General features: G+C 34.5%; 1 long non-coding RNA gene across 1 annotated transcript; it reads left to right on the top strand.

The window, feature by feature from the left end:
* The first annotated feature begins 1420 nt into the window (after window positions 1–1420).
* LOC133260611 (uncharacterized) lies at window positions 1421–8658 on the top strand. Its single transcript, XR_009740890.1, has 3 exons — window positions 1421–4850; window positions 7398–7455; window positions 8574–8658. It is a non-coding gene; the product is annotated as an uncharacterized LOC133260611 (long non-coding RNA).
* Window positions 8659–9639: the final 981 nt, after the last annotated feature.

Raw genomic sequence — 9639 nt, 5'->3', positions numbered from 1 at the left:
GGACTGAACCCAGGTCTCCCGCATTAGAGGCAGATGCTTTAACCTCTGAGCCACCAGTAAAAGTAACAAGCAAATGAAAACAACAAAAACACTGTCAAAAATCCCTTACTTTCTCAATGCCAAACTATAAACTGAAAAGAATCTACCTATATATTCTTAGTTTTAATAAATGGCTGTCTACTATCTTATTTGAGGCCAGAATAACATTCTGTCCTGAGGCTTCCATTATTTTTTCAGAAGAACTAAAATGCATTTCTTCTTTATTTATACCAAGATACTCTTTCATTTTGATTCCTCAGGTTAACTTTTTTTTCACATATAAGTTTTTGTTATTAAAAAATAAATAAATAAATTAACCTTCAATTAAAATAAATAAATTTATATTAAAAAATAAAAATCCACACATATTCCAAAAAATAAAAATAAAACAATAAAATAGAAAATAAATTCACATATCCTTTCCCATACAGTCTTTCTGGCCTCCTCAAAACCTACTTCAGAGAGTTCATATTTTTCAATTCGTATTTCCTAGCTTCCTATTCAGTCCTCAAGCACTTCGATTTCCTCACCCATCTTTCCACAGGTATAGCTTGCTGTGATCATACTAAGCCAATGTTTTAATTCATACATTTTGTTAATCATTAAGTATGTATGGTATGCTAGTTGTTGGCGCTGCAAGATTATGCTAAAAAATTTTAGCATGAATTCATTGCTTTCATTAATACTACTTATTATAATTCAGAAAGACTCTGATTCTCATTTTTTTATTATTGTCTCAGTAATTTTTTTTAAGAAAATTTAGTATTTACAATGCTATTAAGCTAAGATATCCACTATGCACTTAAGAACTCCACTACAATAGTAGAGCTTCCAAAGATAATCCTGGGTGTAACTTCATGCCTTTTTCATGTCTTTTATCAAGTGGTCATTAAAATTATGTAATAATAACATAATTTCAGGCATATATATCTAAAATGCAAATTTTAGTATTATGATGTTTTACACTACCAGAATATGATACTGAGATCTCATACCTACTTTATGTTTCAAGTTAGTGCAGAGAATATCTTCTGCTTTATCCTTATTTGTTCTTAACATTTATCATACTTTCCCACCTGTAAAAATTAAAATCTGCATTATGAACTTTGTAGCTAAGAAATATTCCTGAAAAGGTGTTTTAACCTTTAGTACTAAATATTCAAAGCAGTCATGGATCTTTCATTTGATGTGCTATTACCCATTATACTTCTGTCACCTTCAATTCCTCAAAATGATGGGTAATGTGGACCAAGAAATATGTTAATTTTCAAATCTTTGGTCATTTTTTCAGTTTATAAAGTAAAATTATGTTATTATAAAAGTGAGATGACAATAATTTCTAAATACAGTAGTGAATTAATGTTTTTAGAGTTGATTTACAGTATCAATTACAATGAAGCAATATTTTAAGAAGCAAAGATGGAACTGAGCAAAGGTTAGCATTACTGGGTAATTTGATACCTTCACAGAAAATTCATTTAAGGAAGACTAAATATTTGTTTTTTAGGGTGTGGTTATTTGCTTTAGGATGTTTTCATTTTAAAATTTTGACAGAGCTTTGTAAACATGTACATTGCAACAAAATTGAAGAATTTTAAACAAAATGGTCAATACCAGTCTCTTTATGTCTGTCTTCCACTTTTAGTAAGCCAGGTATTTCAAGATCATGCAATTATTAACTCCAGAATTCTTGAGTGGCTACTGGCCCAATGAATCAGTATTGGCTGGCTCTATAGTTTTTTAGAATAAGCCAGTTTTAGGAGCATTTTGAATTTTAAATAACTTTCCAAATAAGTTGGAGTCAGTTATATAAATTGTCTGTGTAATATAGGATTTTTTAATACTTTTGTTGCCTCAATATTATATAACAGTTCTCTCAGAAGGGAACTACCATCAAAAGAGGAAGCAAAAATGAAAGAAAATGTAGAGAGGACTGGATTTTGATACGAAATGATTATAAATTGAGACTACTAAAAAATGAATTAATGTTATTTAATTTAGTGGTCTGGCTTCTCAGGTGGCTCAATGGTAAAGAACCTGCCTGATAATGCAGGAGCCATTGGAGACACGGGTTACACAAGTAGGTCAGGAAGATCCCTTGGAGGAGGAAATGGAGACCTACTCCAGTATTCTTGCCTGGATAATCCCATGGACAGAGAAGCTTGAATGGGCTACAGTCCACAGGGTCACAAATAGTTGGACATGACTGAGAAAGAATGTAATTTAGTCGTCTATATACTCCACTAATTAGAGTAGAGTACAACTCTCTTGACTTGTTTCTTAATAGTATTTTGCTAAATTAAATCCTTATAAAAAGGGAGATTCTGAATGATCATGTATTTATTACCTTAAAATATTTTAGTCAAATTAAGGAGTATATGTAATTGGCTGGTTGATTTGAACTGTGCTGAGAAAGTGGGTAGTGAAAAGAACACTCTAAGCTTTAACTCTGCATTAGTGACCTAAAAATCCTCTCTTTGTGCCCTGAAAGAAATCCTTATTTCCTGCAACTGATGGGTAAAAATTTCTGAAAAACCAGTTCCAGAATATCATCCTGTAAGTGGCTGCATTACAACAGAAATTGAATTCTAATCCATAGCATATCTGCTGCTAAAGTGAAGTTACTGTTTAGGAAGGAATGGGATTCTAAAAAACTGGAATAGGATATTGAGTGGATCCTGATGAATCTGGGGCAGAAAACCTATCAATTCTGCTTAGTCTTCTTTACCAACAGAAGCAGCTATTATTCTTCCTCTGTCTGAGTGGGTTAGCCCTCTTTTGCCTGAAGAAACTAATTGCATCCTCTGTGGTAGTTTACCAGCAAGCTACTGCTGATTCCTTTCCATCTCTCTTTGCTTTTAGACTAAAAGTAGACTCAAATCCTATCAGGCCCCAGAGGGTAAGGTACAAAGTTAGACTCATAAGGAAGGGAACTACTCACCAAAGTAACTGAATTTTTTAAACTATTATGCAGAATAAAATCTGGGAATATGTATGGGACTCAGTCATAAATGTGCTGAATCATGATGAAAAGAATATAAAGTTGGGTCAGGCTGAATTTGATATTGGCCACTAAAGGGAGATTCTGGGTTTGATATTTAACTTGACACACTTTAAAGGGCAAACATAGCCTGTAATAAATGAAGTTAAAATGCTATTAATAAAAATTCTATAGTATAATGTTGAGGTGGGTATCCAGAGAGAAGGGATATTTTAATGTTAGGGTTACATAACATGTAGATCTGCTCAACTTCTCCTGGAGTGTCCAAAAGGACATATCTTTCACTTGACTATGAGAGATATATCTATGAGAGAAGCCCCAGCATCCTTGAAAAACTCTGTAACAGCTCTTGCTTGTAGACCAGACATTAGAGCCGGAAGTACTACCATCAAATTGTGGCCCATAAAATGTAATGGTAACAATGGGAGCCTTGATGGCAGTAGCCTAGTGACTATGATTAATTGCCATAAATAAGGTGGGCATGGTTACTCTAATGGACTACATACAGAACCAGGGCTGTAATCAGAACACTGATATACAGAGGCCTATGTTGTTGGCTGTTTTATCATGGTGTGTCTAGAAGGCATCTCAGAAGCACATGAATTCTACAAATTTACTCCATAGTCTAGTCAGTAGGGACAGTGTTCCCCTTTCCTTTCCACAAGACATCACATTGGTCCACTACAATAGTGAGATTATGTTGATTGGACCTAGTAATCAGGAAGCACACTTAGTCTAGACATACTGCTAAGTCATTTTTGTGTAACGGGTGGGAAATAAATACAACAAAAACTCAAGGGCCTTTAACCAACCTCACAAAAGTTTCTAAAGGTCCAATGGTATGGACATGTCAAGTTCTCCCTTTTATAGTCATGAATAAATTGCTGTATCTGGCCCCTCCTACCAAAAAAAAAAAAGAGAGAGAGAGAGAAAAGAAAAACAACAGAACAAAACGGACTTGTGGGTCTCAGAATTTTGAGGCAATATAATCCTCATTCAGGACTGCTACTCTCGTGCATCTTCTGACTAAGCCAAAAAGCAGCTAGTTTTGAGTGGAGCCTGGAACAAAAGAAAACTCTGCAACAGCTACAAGTTGCCGTGTTAACAGAAGTTCCATAAATGCCTGGAACAAAAAGTAAGAAAATACACACCTTTCTGTCCTAGCTGCTGCTGCTACTGCTAAGTCACTTCAGTCGTGTCTGACTCTGTGAGACCCCATAGAGGGCAGCCCACCAGGCTCCCCCGTCCCTGGGATTCTCCAGGCAAGAACACTGGAGTGGGTTGCCATTTCCTTCTGTCTAGCAGATTGGCTCTATTAAGTTGTTCTGATGCTTTACAAGGCCGCTTACCGCTCCAGTCAGCAGCACGAAGTTTTCCGCCTTGAGCGGGAAGATCCGGCCCGGATGAAAGCTCCCGAGTTCTCCCCCAGGTCTTGTCTGAGCATGCGCCTAGTCCTGGGCCTGCGCGTGGCTTTTAAACCCTTGTGTGGGGGCGATTTCTCATAACCTGCTTCACCGAAAGAAACACTATCTTCAGCTTTTTCCTCTCAGTTATTCAAGTTTCCTGTTTTCTTTGCCGGGAATCTTTGTCCCAGGTCGCAGAGAGGTTTTTCACTTGTCTTTCAATGTTTCGAGGACGCCCGCTACATAGAAACTTTTCTTCTCAAGAGAGTTCCAGTTTCGCTCTAAGAGAGCAGTTCTTCAGGCAACTTCTAGAAAAACTGATGCAGTTTCACGAGAAGGTCTGCTCTGCTCTTCGTGGAGCCTGGCCGCACGCTGGGAACCTGGGCTGCCTTTTTTCGAGACCGCTGGTGAGTCGGGGAATCCGGTGGCTTTTATTTGATATGGCGTTCACTTGGTTCCTGTAAACCTCCCACTGTTTTCCAGAGTTCCCACAAGTTGTTTGACACTTTTTGCTCATTCTCCTCCCCCTGTTTTTGTGGAAAAATGAGCCCCGAGAGTTACCTACACTGCCATTGTTGCTAATGCCATACCTCTCTTTTATACTGACTTTTGAAGTCAGGCAGTGAAAGTTCATTTTTTTTTTTTAAGGCTGTTTTTTACGTTTTGTATCTTTTGCTTTACGTATCTTAGTAATATTTTGTAACTTTTGAAATATTCTGCTTAGACTTAATTACCATGAGCTTATAAAAGAGTGGACACAAACTTTTTCGGTAATTTTTTTTTTTAATTACCTCAAAATTTTGTGGTTTTGTGTGTGTCTCGTTTTCCACTTCTTTTGTCAACTATAATTCTAAGTATTTTTGTTACAATGCATATACTTAGTTTCTTAATTTCATTTTTTACGTTTTTTTTAAGGGGTTATTTATTGCTGGTGTATGGAAATACATTTGGTTTTTGTATGTTGATCTTTATTCTGAGTCTTTATTTAGCTCATTAGTTTTCATAGATTTTTTTTGTGTGTGTGTAATTCTTAAGATTTTCTTTATCCATGTTCATACTATCTGTTAATAAAACAGTTTTAAACGTGGACTTTTTTTTTTTTTTATTTAATCTTGCCTCATTGGCTGCTTGCTCTGGCTAGAACCTCATGTATCGTCCTGAATAGAAGTGGTGATGGAAGACATTTTGTCATGTTCCTGATTTTAGGAAGAAAAAGTCATTCTTTCACTATTTTAGTTTGTTGAGACATTTTTGAGATATTTTCCCAGAAAAATAGATTTTTTCTTGAGCCATTTCCTTATTAATTACAAGTGGCATATTTTCATGTGTCTGATGATTGTTTAAAAAAGAACAGTAAACACTCTTTTGTTCTATCACCAGCCAAAAATAATTGACATATTTGCATTTAGAGACTGTGGATATTAAAATGGACTTATTAGTTATTAACAGGAGTGTCAATTTAATTACCAAGAAATATAAGTAATTATCCATTTATTCTAAAGCTCATGAGTTACTTGAATTATCAGATTTTATGTATTTAATAAGCCTGAATAATAAACCATCTACTGTTATTTTTCACCAAGCCTCTTTTCATATTCTCTTAGAGTTAGGTCCACTCAGATATAATCTTTATAGATTAATATGTTGCTCTTTGCCTGCATAGTGTCAAATATGCAAGTAAAAATTATTGTAAAAGAAATAAGTTTTAATGTTAGTTATTTCTGAGTGGATAGACAATCATATATCAAATGACTAGGAGGGAATACACTAAAATGTTAACTATAGTTATACATCAGTGTTGGATTATGATTTATTTTGGTATTTTATATGCATATTTTCAATTTTATTTTTGAAATATTTTAATATTTAAATAGGTTAAGTAATTCAACTTGATTTTAGCAAAGAATAACACCTTAGATCTTGTCCCCAGGCTATCATTATTACATGGATAATTTTTTTCACAGATTTTACACATTTTTTTAAAGTTGTCTTCCTTTTAGTCATCTTAATGTCTTCGGAATATTAAGTGATAGGAGCAGATAAAAAGGGATAAGTGTGAAATGTATCATAAGAGAGAGATGGCACCCAGGAGAATTCTAGGTGGTGTGTAAACAAGCATAGGAAAAATCGAACATTTAACTTAACCTTATTTGGTATTTGTATTGTAGTGCTATTTTCCCATAGATCTTGAGTATTTTATGCAATTTGGGTGTAACATAAATACATCTATATTTTTTAAATAGTTTATAAGAGACATCATGTGAAAATTGTATGTTCCATATTTGAATTAGTACTAGGCAGGGAAATGAGACTTGGCAACAGTGAGTAAGGGAAGAGTAGAACTGGAACAAGGGGGTAACATGAAATCATAAGCCATAGTATTTTTCAGCATACTGTAAAGTGTATTGAACTTCCACAAGATTAAGGAGATATTTAAATCACCTATAATTTTAGTGATTCATGGATCCATCTGGATTAAAGTTGGGTCTCTTCACACATAAAGTTATTTGAACTGTGTTATAACAGTCCAAACCAGCCAACCTCTCTTTGTATTGTGCTTGTGATTTATTTGCACAATTTTCAAAGTTTGGAATATTTTGAGTCTCTCTGAATTATTCACCATCTGCTTGTCTCCTTTGAGTGCAGAAGTCACCATTTGCTCTGTTGTTGCTCAGGAGCCAATTTGCTTGTATGATACTCCAAGGTTTACTGTGCATCTGCACTATTGCATATTAGAGTTCAGAAAAATATGTCTCTGAAGCTTAGTTTATATATTCAACCAAATGTAATTATTTGGAAAATACAGAATGATCTCTGTACTAAAATTGATCTGCTCTAATCTAGAGAGAGTTAATATATTCAGTGATCAATTCCATGCAAGGCGTGTAAATTTTACATAGACTAACACTAACAGATTGCAAGGAATCTAATGAGTGAGTTTCTGTGTCTTCTAGGACCTATACAAATATGCAACCATAATAAATTAGAAGAGCTGGAAAAAAGAAAAAAAAGGTACACACACTCTTCATATGGTAATTACCCAAGTGGAGATTATATTAAAATAGGTGTTTTACTCAATTTCTAAAATAAATTCACACATTTTTTACCTTAAGAATGGTAACATACCTGGAATATTGCCTGAATATAAAATCATTGTACAGGTGTTTTCACTACAGTGAGTGATGTTGAGAGAGAATATTCAATTCAATAATTCAGGAAGTTTCAAAAGGTATTACAGTAACCTAGAGTTGGCAGTTATGCATAATTTTCATATGCAGTTGCTTAAAACTTCCTAATTCTAGGCATCAACTCAAATTCCGAGAGCTTATAATTTGATTTTTATTGAAACCAGCACCTTGGTAATAATATATGGTACAGCAATATATCTGAGTAACATTTATACGTGAGATATCAACATGATTAAAAATATTAACAAGAAGTCTGAATTTCCTTCTCCTGAAAGGCATAGAATAAAAGTACATTATTTAACTTGTTGGTCTACTCTTTTCCAAATGTTCACAAAATAATGCAAATATAATCCTCCAAAGAGAAACGAAGTGCTGTTTTCAATATCAATAAAAGAGATGCAGTAATTGAACATTAAATGTTGCTGCTAGAATTTATGTCTAGGTTGAGCGGTTAAGCAAATTGTGATCTGTTATAAAAGATAGCTGTGATTGCTATCTATATGAGCCATATTGCCCCATTTGCACAATGTTGAAAATTCAGTAGTACTGGACTTTTCAGTGTCTACTTTGTGTAACTGTCAGGGTGAGGGGCCAGGATCTTAGATGGTGCATTTTAAGATGTTGCTAATTCTGGACACCAAATCCTCCAAAAATTTCAGTTTTACTATTTTTATCATTTGTGGTATTGAATGCTCTTACTTGTTTTCCAGTATTCTGGGTTTTAAGTTTTCAAGACAAATTTATTATATCACTCATACAGCCTACAGTCCTCCCATGGAATAAGGATAGAATATATAACCAAAGCTGTTACAAACTCCAGTATTGTTGCAAATTTCTAGATGGCAGTTAAATGTTCCAGTTAGACTAGTTAAAGTGATCTCTTAAAATGGTGCAAACTGACAAAAAAACTCTGATTTATACATTGCCTCACTTTATTTCTAGTATCCTGTTTCTCTTTATGGCATGGAAGAAGATGGGTAAGCCAGCGTATTTTTTTATTCTTTAAAATGGAAATAAAAATAGTAAAATAGACTACAACCCTGCTTTTCAACAGTTTAACTTGACTTTAAAGACACACAACACCCCTTATATGGGTTAGCTGACTTCCAAAGACAATATGAAACCTATCCACCATTCCCTTCAGTGTCTACCATGAGAAGAGGAAATGCTGCTCTCCTTGAATCTGAACTACTTGTGATGGTTTCTGACCCAGTCATTAAAAAGACCTAGCAGCCTAAGGTCTCCATCACAGAGTCCTAAGCTGCCAAGAAGTCCAAGTTGTCCTGCTAGAAAAAGCATATGATGAGGTCTTGGAAGATTAGCTACAACAGAGAGAGACCAAAAAGAATAGTATAGAAGCAACATACAGCCCAGCCACTATCTGATTATACCTGCTTAAGAGAACTCAAGCCAGACAGATAGAACAATCTATACTAGCTTATTCTGGCCAACCCACAGAATCATAGAATAGAATAAAATGGTTGTTGAATGAACCACCAAATTTAAAGTTACCTGTTACTTGACAATATTGAAGTGAAATAACATATTGCTATCACACACACACATACACAAAAAATCTTACAGTGTGTGTCATTCATTTGGGGATAACATGGTGGGTAGAAACTGGAAGCTCCTTGATAAGATTTAGGATTGAAGGAAAGAAGGAAATTATTTGAGCTGAAAAGAAAGGGGCCTAAGTTATAGTAAACAAAGCAGTCAATGAAGGGATCATGAAAGATGAAAGGAAATCTAAAAAACTTGTTGATCTGGTTAATGAGATATCGAGGCAGAATGTTAAGAATGTAAGCTGTTTTATGGTTTTGTTTCGTTTAAAACAAAAATCTGTTGATGATAAAGTATAGGAGAAGCCAGATGAGCTAAAAAGGAACTTCTCAATTTGTCAAGATAACTGAGAGGAAACATAAAGAAGCAAGGATGTTCTGACTTCAAAAATAAAACTTTGTATTCATTTCAGTTTTTATAGAAGACCAAAAAGAATGGAAATAGG

The sequence above is a fragment of the Bos javanicus genome, chromosome 14, assembly GCF_032452875.1.
Source record: "Bos javanicus breed banteng chromosome 14, ARS-OSU_banteng_1.0, whole genome shotgun sequence".
In the NCBI taxonomy this organism is placed as follows: domain Eukaryota; kingdom Metazoa; phylum Chordata; class Mammalia; order Artiodactyla; family Bovidae; genus Bos; species Bos javanicus.
Note: the sequence above shows the minus strand (reverse complement) of the source record. Positions and strands in the feature narration are given on the sequence as shown.